Here is a 10,564-nt window from a genome sequence, read left to right on the forward strand (position 1 = left end):
CAAAACATGACAATCAGGTTCCAGACCCCAGGTTAATTGTGAGCCGTGACACAAGAGTTGAACAATTTTGGACTGGTCTGAATTAAAATAAATGCCTCCTCAAAACTTATTTATTTGACCAGGCTTTTACCTTCCGTAACCAGTCTCCAAGTTCCTGCTCAATAGCCACTGACCCTTTATAAATCACCTTGAGATACTAAGTTATGTGAAAAGTGCTTCATTAATATAAGCTATTGTATTGAATAACCAAATACAGGGAATTCAGGGTTCAAATTAATTCACAGTTCATTCCAAATAAGCATGTGATATAAAAGATTTAGAGGGCAAAATTGGGCTCCTGTGCCCCTGCCGTTAGCACCTCCAGGGGGCATTAACGGGTCACAAATGGGTTTTTCCCGGGTGTGACAAGGACAGTGCACCCCCCTCCCCCCCCCCCAATGAAATTGTACGGGGACTTTGCAGAGGCATTAAGAGGTAGCGCCCCACTCCTGCCAGTAGTGCCCCACTCAGCTGCGCCCGGCGATGATGATGTCATCGCCATGCACAGTGCCCCATTACTGCCCCGGATGAGAAATTCGGTCTCGCCCCCTCACTTACCATCTGCCGCTGACAACGACAACTTCAGCTGTCGAGTTATGGTCAGGAGTCAGTTGGAGGAGCGGTATTTAAAGGCACCATCTTTACAAACAATTTTTGTCGGCCATTATTCATTGCAACTTGTTAACACATAGGCAAAGTGGAAGTTGACAGATTTAAGTGATCTACACTTCAAATCTCTTAACTATTCTTCTGTTCTATTGGGGGCAGATTTGAATTGACAACATTTATATCGTTTCATGGAGGCTGTTCATGTGTTGGCACTCAATCTCCTGCTCTGACGTCACCATCAGAGGCTTCTTAGGCAGAGACAAAGGCAGAGACAAAGGCAGAGAGAAAGACAGGGAGAAAGAAAGGGAGAAAGGCAGGACAATGTGGCCAGAAGGAGAAGGCCCAACGGGGCTAGCAACAGGAGACCTTACCCTCCCAGTGTATTCTGGCAGCAATTCTCCTACATCAATTTCACTGGGGAACAGTGCGTTCAAAGGTTGCACTTCAGCAAGGATGTGGTCACTCTGCCATCTCCTGTAATCAGACCTTGACCCACAGACCAGGGTGAGGACGGCTCTCTCAGTGGCAGTCAAGGTCACCATCGCGCTCAATTTCTATGCCAATGGATCCTTCCAGTATACGACAGGAGACATCTCCAACAACTCCCAGTTTGTCATCCATCTCTCCATCCATGGGGTTACTGATGCTCTGTACAGAAGGAGAAGCAACTACATTTCCTTCCCCATGACCAGAGAGAAGCAGCACGAACGTGTATGTGGCTTCATCAGGATAGCAGGCTTCCCCGTGGTGCAGGGTGATATTGACTGCACCCACATCACTTTGCGGGCACTGCAATACAATCCTGAGGTATTCTGTAACCACAAAGGCTATTACTCACTTAATGTGCAGTTGGTGTGTGTAGGGTGTTTGATTTGTTCGCTTTACTCTGATTCTTAGACCTCGGAACTTATGGTGGGAAAGGACAACACGTGGCACAAAATTTTAGGATTAACCCAGTGTTATTATGCAACAAAAAATGACAAAAACTACAGGACTAGACTGCCGAGAGAAATTGACTTAAGACATACAATCACCAGCCCTGGCTGTAGCTATTGTAGGTTTGTGGTTCTTCTTCTGGCCGCTAACTGCAGCTTCTGTTCCTTTCCTTCTGAGCCTCCTTGCTGTTTCTTCCTGTGTCTTCCTCCTGCTTCTGCTTAACCTGCTTGTGTCCATATATTTATATCCAGGTTTTGAATAAGTTTCCCGCTGGGATGAAATTCGATTATCAATCTATTTAACTGGTTGGTGATGAGGTTGAATGGCTACTAATTTGCACGCGGAGTCAACAATGCAAAAGAGATTTCCTTATGCTGAATGCTGTTAGCCCCAAAATTTGCACTCGTAGGGGTCTTTTGTTGTCCGATCTTATTACAGACTCGATGTCTCCAGTGGCTGTTTTCCCCACCCTGGTCAATCAAGTTCAGGGCCTCATGTAACAACTCCATTGTTGTTATGCATGAAGTCAATTTTGGTTCCTGATCACAGGATGTCCTTAATTATCCAGTTTAATTCCAAAGCTTGTATCAATCAATTTTTAGTTCATGGTCTGCATTTTTCTGAAGATTAGTAACCTTACATGTGCGACTACACATGCAGAACCCTCACCATCATGCCTGCTAGCCTGGCAGCAGCCACGATGCCTTGTGCCAGATCTCTTCCAGCCACCACATCAAGCTCACGGCTGGCTGCTCGGAGACGAGGGCTATCCGCTCTCCACATGGCTCATGACTCCCTTCCGCAACCCTAAAACTCCTGCCCAGCTCTCATACAATGAGAGCCAAGCCACCACCAGGAACAACATTGAGCAGACCATTGGAGTGCTTAAGGAACAGTTCCACTGCCTTGACCGCTCGGGAAGAGTCCTCCAGTACTCGGTTGAGCGGGTGTCCCTCTTTGTCGTCGATTGCTCCATGCTGCACAACCTGGTCATCATGAGGGCACAGCCATTGCCACCAGGCATAGCCACACCCTCTCAGGAGGAGGAGGACAAAGATGAGGAGGTGCAGAAGCAGCAACACCAGCGACGGAAGAGGCAGCCACTTAATTACGATTCTGCAAGGGCGGTCCGCGACCGTCACTTCAGAGTTTGGTTCCAGTGAATTCCATCCCACTTCCTGGTTCCTCTGGATGTCCCCATCACCACATCAATTTGCCCTTCCATACCAAAGCCCCAAAACTGAAATGAGAGACAACAGCAAAGATGAAACATTCCAATAAAAATGTATGTAATAACATTTAACTGTGTCATAATGTATTTAAGAATCCCCCGTGTGCAATTCCTTATATCCCCTCTTTGCTTTTAACTATTCTAGTGCTCCTCCCCAGTGTGTTCCTTATGACTGCTGCACGGCTGGTGGAAGGCTGCTGTGTGTCAGGCCAGAGACAAGGTCAGATGGTCTTTCAGGATGCCCTTAACCAGCCCTGGGCCTGGAAGGCCCAGCTGTAGACTGCATCACCTCAGGCTGGGTGGCGGCAGTCTGGGCTGGCCGGATGACAGGCAGCAACAAACGCAATGGCAGTGGCAGTGGTGGGATCAGGAATGCTGTCATTGTGAGAAAGGACAGCAGGTTCCTGCTCCACTGACCCACTGCCACTCCCCCAAGGCAGCACTTCAGCATCCCCACCTATCTGCTGGAGCATAGATTGGTGAGCTGCTCAAATACCGTGAGATCCCCGGTGGACTGTGGTGGACCCAGTGGCGATGACAGCAGTCAGAGCATGTGTAGCATTCAGCAGAGATTGCATGAGAGCAGACTGAGACTCAATGCCAGCAACCATTGTCTACATGACAGCAATCAGACCATGCGTGGCATCAAGCTGAGACTGAATGAGAGCAGTCTGAGCTTCCAGGCCGCCAACCATTGACTGCATTACAGCACCAAGACGTTGGGTTGATTCCGCCTGTGCTGCAATGGAAGCTGCTACATCACCCATGACACGTGTCATGAGGTCTGGATCCACATAGTCTCTCTGGGAGTCCACCATCGTCTGCAGACTGGCAATAATGAGCTCCATGTTGTGTGCAGAGTTCTGTGCAGTGCATCAGCTCAGAGTGAGAAAACAAGAGTTTGATAAGTGGGAGGATTCAGAGAAGTGGGGGCGGGAGGTGTTGCTTTGCCTTGTTTTTCCTAACTTTTTCCACAGAGCGGGAGCAGACCGAGGCCCGAGAACGGGGATGAAAGCCACAGCAGACCACAGCATACAGCCAGTGTGATCTCCTGGACTAGTCTTCATCGCCTGGTTGGGTCAGAAAGGAATTTTCCCAGATTTATTCCCCAATTGGCCTGGGTTTTTATCTGTTTTTGTGCCTCTCCCAGGAGATCGCACGTCTCCGGGTGAGGAGAACTCTGCTGTGTGACATCACAGGTAAGGCAGGTAAGTGATTGGTAGTGACTGTGGGCTAAGTTTTTCTTTTTTCTTTTAAATTAACATATAGCACATAACTAAATACTAAAAACTAACCTTTATTTGTTTAATTAATTTAATAAACTACATAGGGTAAATACATGATTAACACTAAACTAATTAATTAAATTAAATAATGGGAAAACAGGAGATGTGTTGCTGCTGCAATATGTGGGAGCTTCTGGACGTTTTGGTCCAGGGCGACTACATCTGTGGTAAGGGTGTGCGGCTCGACGAACTTCGGTTCCGAGTTGAGGAGCAGGAGTCCGAGCTGCAGAAATTGTGTGACATCAGGGAGGGAGAAAGTTACCTGGACCTTTTGCTCCAGGAGGTAGCCACACCCTCTAGATTAAATACTTTAGAATTGACACGTGGTCAGGGACAGGAGGGTGTGACTGTGAGTGAAGCAGGTGAGGGGATCTAGGAGGTAGTCTTGCAGGAGCCTCAGTCCCTGCACTTGTCCAATAGATTTGAGGTTCTTGCAACCCTTGAAGACAAGTGTGCAGACTGCGGGGTGGACGAGCAGACTGACGAAGGCACCGTGGTGCAGAAAGCCATTCAAGTGGGGGGAGTAGAGAGGCAGGTGGTTGTAGTAGGGGACAGTATAGTTAGGGAGATAGATAGATGTTCTCTGCAGCCAAGAGCGTGCATCCCGAAGGCTGTGTTGCCCACGCGGTGCCAGGGTAAAGGACATGTCCTCCAGGCTGGAGAGGAACTTGGAATAGGACGGGGAAGATCCAGTTGTCGTGGTACAGGTAGGTACCAATGACATAGGTAGGACTAAGAAAGAGGTTCTGCTGAGAGAGTTTGAACAGCTAGGGACTAAATTGAAAAGCAGAACCACAAAGGTAATAATCTCTGCATTATTACCTGAGCCTCGAGCAAATTGGCATAAGGTCAATAGAATCAGGGAGATGAATGCGTGGCTCAGAGGTTGGTGTGGGAGAAGTAGGTTTCGATTCGTGGGACACTGGCACCAACACTCGAGAAAGAGAGAGCTGGTCCGTGGGAACGGACTACACCTGAACTATGCTGGGACTAGGGGCCCAAGTTTCCACATGATTTGCGCCTGATTTTTAGGAGCAACTGGTGGAGAACGAACTATCTTAGAAATCGCAATTCTCCACATTTATTTTTCTGCAGTTCTAGTCAGTTCGAACAGTTTCACTTTGGAACAGAATGTTTTCTTCAAAAGGGGGCGTGTTCGGCCACTGACGCCTGATTTCAAAGTTTCCACAGTGAAAACATACTCCAAACTAACTTAGAATGGAGCAAGTGAAGAGTTTTGTAGAACTGAAAAAACCTTGTCTATACATTAAAAAATCAGGCGCAGGTTACAAATTAGGCGTCCAGAACGAGGTGGGGGGTGGGGGAGGGGGGAAGGGAAGTCATTAAATTCTACAATAAATCCTTATTTATACATACAAATATTATACAAATAAATCCAACCTGAAGAAAAATTTATAAGCAAAGAAAAGATTAAATAAACCATCTTCCTACCTGTGTGAAAGTGCTTCAGGCAGGTTCAGTCAGCTCAGCGGTGTGGCATCGTTCCCGCGAACGGGAGGGAGGGAGGGGCAGTCGGGCAGTAAGCAGGCAGCAAGCAACCTTTCACTTGAGGTGGAAGCCTTACAGTCAGCTCAGCGGTGTGGCGTCATTCCCACGAACGGGAGGCAGGGAGGAGGCAGCCGTTCCCGATGGCGGGCGGGGGGGGGGGGGAGGGAGGGAGTGAGGGCCCGACCGACTGACCGCAGCGGGGGGGGGGAGGCAGCCGTTCCCGATGGCGGGCGGGGGGGGGGGAGGGAGGGAGTGAGGGCCCGACTGACCGACCGCAGCGGGGGGGGGGGAGGCAGCCGTTCCCAATGGCGGGCGGGGGGGGGGGAGGGAGGGAGTGAGGGCCCGACTGACTGACCGCAGCGGGGGGGGGGGGAGGCAGCCGTTCCCGATGGCGGGCGGGGGGGGGGGGGGAGGGAGGGAGTGAGGGCCCGACCGACTGACCGCAGCGGGGGGGGGGGGGGAGGCAGCCGTTCCCGATGGCGGGCGGGGGGGGGGGGGGGAGGGAGGGAGTGAGGGCCCGACTGACCGACCGCAGCGGGGGGGGGGGGAGGCAGCCGTTCCCGATGGCGGGCGGGGGGGGAGGGAGGGAGTGAGGGCCCGACTGACCGACCGCAGCGGGGGGGGGGGAGGCAGCCGTTCCCGATGGCGGGCGGGGGGGGGGGGGAGGGAGGGAGTGAGGGCCCGACTGACCGACCGCAGTGGGGGAGGGGAGGCAGCCGTTCCCGATGGCGGGCGGGGGGGGGGGGGGGGGGGAGGGAGTGAGGGCCCGACCGACTGACCGCAGCGGGGGGGGGGGGAGGCAGCCGTTCCCGATGGCGGGCGGGGGGGGGGGGGGAGGGAGTGAGGGCCCGACTGACCGACCGCAGCGGGGGAGGGGGGAGGCAGCCGTTCCCGATGGCGGGCAGGGGGGGGGAAGGAGGCAGTGAGAAGGCTGCAGGAAGCCTCAGAAGTTGAGGCAGCCATTCCCAATGGCAGGGGGGGGGCGGAGAGGCTGTCGGGAAACGGCTGCCTCAACTTCTGAGGCTTCCTGCAGCCTTCTCACTGCTGCAAGAAGCCTCAGTGCTGATCATAGAAGGGCAATGTGCTTTTATTAAAAAATGTTCAAAAATTAAACAGCTATAAAGAACTACAAAAATGGCCGAGTGCCAATGTTTCCTTCACACTGTGCGTGCGCGAACGCTCCAACGCGCACGCGTAGGGTTGCCGGCATGAAAAAAACTAATTTAAATGGTACCCGCCCCCTCCCACTTACAAAATCGGCGCGAGTGGTAGGCTCCGCCCCCCTGGGCGCCGCGCCAAGCTGCCATGGAGCTGCAGGGCGCTCCAGAATCGCGCGGTTTTTTTCAGGCGCCGTTTTTGGCGCGAAAAACGGGCGCCCAGCTCGGAGGGGCGCCCATTTTGTAGCGTGTGGAAACTTGGGGCCTATAGTTCTAGCGAACCGAATAACGAGGAAAGTAGACAAGGCTTTAAACTAAATAAGGACGTGGAGGGAGGAGGAGGATGGTCGCAGTAGAGAGCAATCTAGAATGCTAAAGAGAAAAGAAAAGGAAGCAATGCAGGAAAGTGACTGTGGTAAGGATAACCAGTTTATGTCAGGAAGGGACAGAGCATACAAACAAAAGAGTGCACTAACAAATAGGGTCCAGGTAAGAAAAAATACCGATAAGACAAATAGGGCTATAATACAAAATAATGTTAAAATGTCTAATAATTTTAAAAAGACAAATTTAAAAGCATTGTATCTGAATGCATGAAGCATCTGTAATAAGGTAGATGAATTATCAGCACAAATAGATGTAAACGGATACGATATAGTTGCAATTACGGAGACATGGCTACAGGGTGACCAGGGTTGGGAACTGAATATCCAAGGATATTCGATATTTAAGAAGGACAAGAAAAAAGGAAGAGGGGGTGGTGTACGTTGTTAGTAAAGGATGAAATCAGAGCAATAGTGAGAAAGGATATTGGCTCAGAAAATCAAGTTGTAGAATCAGTCTGGGTGGAGCTAAGGAACAAAAAACATTGGTGGGAGTTGTCAATAGGCCTCCAAACATTAGTGGTAGTGTAGGGGATGGCATCAAACAGGAAATTAGCGATGCATGTAACAAGGGTACTACAGTAATCGTAGGTGACTTTAATCTACATATGGACTAGCCAAACGAAATTAGTAATAATACTGTGCAAGATGAATTCCTGCAGTGTGTACGAGATGGTGTTTTAGACCAGCATGTTGAGGAACCTACTAGGCAACAGGCTATCCCGAATTGGGTATTATGTAATGAGAAGGGGTTAATTAACAGTCTTGTTGTGCGAGGTCCTTTAGTGAAGAATGACATAACATGGTTGAATTCTTTATTAGGATGGAAAGTGAAGTCGACCAATCCGAAACTAGGGTCCTAAATCTAAACAAAGGAAACTACAAAGGTACGAGGAATGAATTGCTGTGATAGATTGGGAAGATTCATTAAAAGACATGATGGTGGATAGGCAATGGCTAACACTTAAGGAACAAATGCATGAATTGCAACAGTTATACATCCCTTTCTGGTGTAAAAACACAAAAGGAAAAGTGTCCCAACCATGGCTAACAAAAGAAATTAAGGATAATATTATATCCAAAGAAGAGTTATACAAAGTTGCCAGAAAAAGTAACGAGCCTGAGGATTGGGAGCAGTTTAGAATTCAGCTTAAAAAAGGACCAAGAGATTGATTAAGAGGGGCGAAATAGAGTATGAAAGTAAACTTGCAAGAAACATAAAAACCAACTGCAAAAGTTTTAACAAGTACGTAAAAAGAAAATGATTAGTGAAGACAAATATAGGTCCTTTATAGACAGAAACGGGAGAATTTGTAATGGGGAACAAGGAAATGGCAGAACAATTAAATAAATACTTTGGTTCTGTCTTCACGGAAGAGGACACAAATAATGTCCCAGAAATGCTAGGGAACCAAGGGTCTAGTGAGCAAAAGGAATTAAAGGAAATTATTATTAGTAAGAAAATAGGGTTGGAGAAACTAATGAGACTGAAGGCCAATAAATCCCCAGGGTCTGATGATACATCCCAGAGTACTAAAAGAGGTAGCCATGAAAATAGTAGATGCATTGGTTGTCATCTTCCAAAATTCTATAGATTATGGAACAGTTCCTGCAGATTGGAGGGTGGCAAATGTAACCTCACTATTTAAAAAAGGAGGGAGAGAGAAAACGGGGAACTACAGACCGGTTAGCCTAACAACAGTAATAGGGAAAATGCTAGAGCCTATTATAAAGGATGTGATAACGGCACACTTAGATAATATCAACGGGATTAAACAAAGTCAACATGGATTTATGAAAGGAAAATCGTGTTTGACAAACCTATTGGAATTTTTTGAGGATGTAACTGATAGAATAGATAAGGGTGAACCAATGGATATAGTGTATCTGGATTTTCCGAAGGCCTTTGATAACATCCCACATAAAGGTTAGTGTGCAAAATTAAAGCACATGGGATTGGGGGTAATGTATTGGCATGGATTGAAAATCGGTTAACTGACAGGAAACAGAAAGTAGCAATAAACGGGTCTTTTTGGGGTGGCGGGCAGTGACTAGTGGGGTACCACAGGGATCAGTGCTTGGGCCCCAGCTATTCACAATATATATAAATGATTTGGATGAGGGAACCAAATGTAACATTTCCAAGTTTGCTGATGACACAAAACTAGGTGGGAATGTGAGTTGTGAGGAGGATGCAAAGACGCTGCAAGGTGATTTAGATAGGTTGAATGAGTGGGCAAACACATGGCAGATGCAGTATAATATGGATAAATGTGAAGTTATCCACTTTGGTAGGAAAAACATAAGGACAAGTATTATTTAAATGGTGATGGCTTGGGAAGTGAGGGACCTGGGTGTCCTTGTACACCAGTCATTGAAAGCAAACATGCAGGTGCAGCAAGCAGTTAGGAAGGCAAATGGTATGTTGGCCTTCGTTGCAAGAGGATTTGAGTACAGGAGCAAGGATGTCTTACTACAGTTATACAAGGCCTTAGTGAGACCGCACCTGGAGTATCATGTGCAGTTTTGTTCTCCTTACCCAAGAAAGGATATACTTGCCATAGAGGGAGTGTAGCAAAGGTTCACCAGATTGATTCCTGGGATGGCAGGACTGTTGTATGAAAAGAGATTGGGTCGACTCGGCATGTATTCACTAGTGTTTAGAATAATGAGAAGGGATCTCATTGAAATGTATAACATTCTGACTGGGTTGGATTAACTGGATGCGGGGAGGATGTTTCCCCTAGCTGAGAAGTCTAGAACAAGGGATCACAGTGTCAGGATATGGGGTAGGAAATTTAGGACTGAGATGAGGAGAAATCTTTTCACTCAGTGGGTGGTGAATCTGTGGAATTCTCTGCCACAGAAGGCTGTGGAGGCCAAGTCACTGAATATATTTAAGAGGTAGATAGATAGATTTCTAGAAACAAAAGGCATCAAGGGGTATGGGGAAAAAGCAGGAATATAGTGTCGAGATAGAGGATCAGCCTTGATCATACTGAATGGCGGTGCAGACTCGAAGGGCCGAATGTCCTACTACTGCTCCTATTTTCTATGTTTCTATGTTTCAGGTGGACTCCTCCATGCTCCTAACCATTGCCAAGAGGCTCTCGGGCACACTAGCCATTGCACCTATCATGTCAGACTGTATGACCATCACTCTTCTTGTAAATGATGATGATGATGTGAATGCCTCCACATCGAATTCGCCATCAGAGTCCTGTGCAGCAGAACTCACGTGCGAACTCACCCTCTGGGGAGATGGTTCCCAAGGTTCCATTTCCCTTGGCCTAGCTGCAGCCCACTAGGCCCTGGTGCATCACCCAGTGCAGGCCCCTCTACTAACCTAACCTCTAATAAATGCGTAGTGCCAAAATCTGAGCTGGTGCCTGTCTGTGAGAGATGTAATGATGC

The 10,564-nt window shown here is 48.4% G+C and overlaps 1 long non-coding RNA gene across 1 annotated transcript; it reads right to left on the minus strand.

Moving 5' to 3' along the window:
- Positions 1–1,588: 1,588 nt before the first annotated feature.
- LOC139262888 (uncharacterized) lies at positions 1,589–5,749 on the minus strand. The gene is made up of 2 exons (XR_011592988.1): positions 5,554–5,749; positions 1,589–2,824 (listed from the first exon to the last, which is right to left on the minus strand). It is a non-coding gene; the product is annotated as an uncharacterized lncRNA (long non-coding RNA).
- Positions 5,750–10,564: the final 4,815 nt, after the last annotated feature.

This window comes from Pristiophorus japonicus, chromosome 4 (assembly GCF_044704955.1).
Source record: "Pristiophorus japonicus isolate sPriJap1 chromosome 4, sPriJap1.hap1, whole genome shotgun sequence".
Lineage (NCBI taxonomy): Eukaryota > Metazoa > Chordata > Chondrichthyes > Pristiophoridae > Pristiophorus > Pristiophorus japonicus.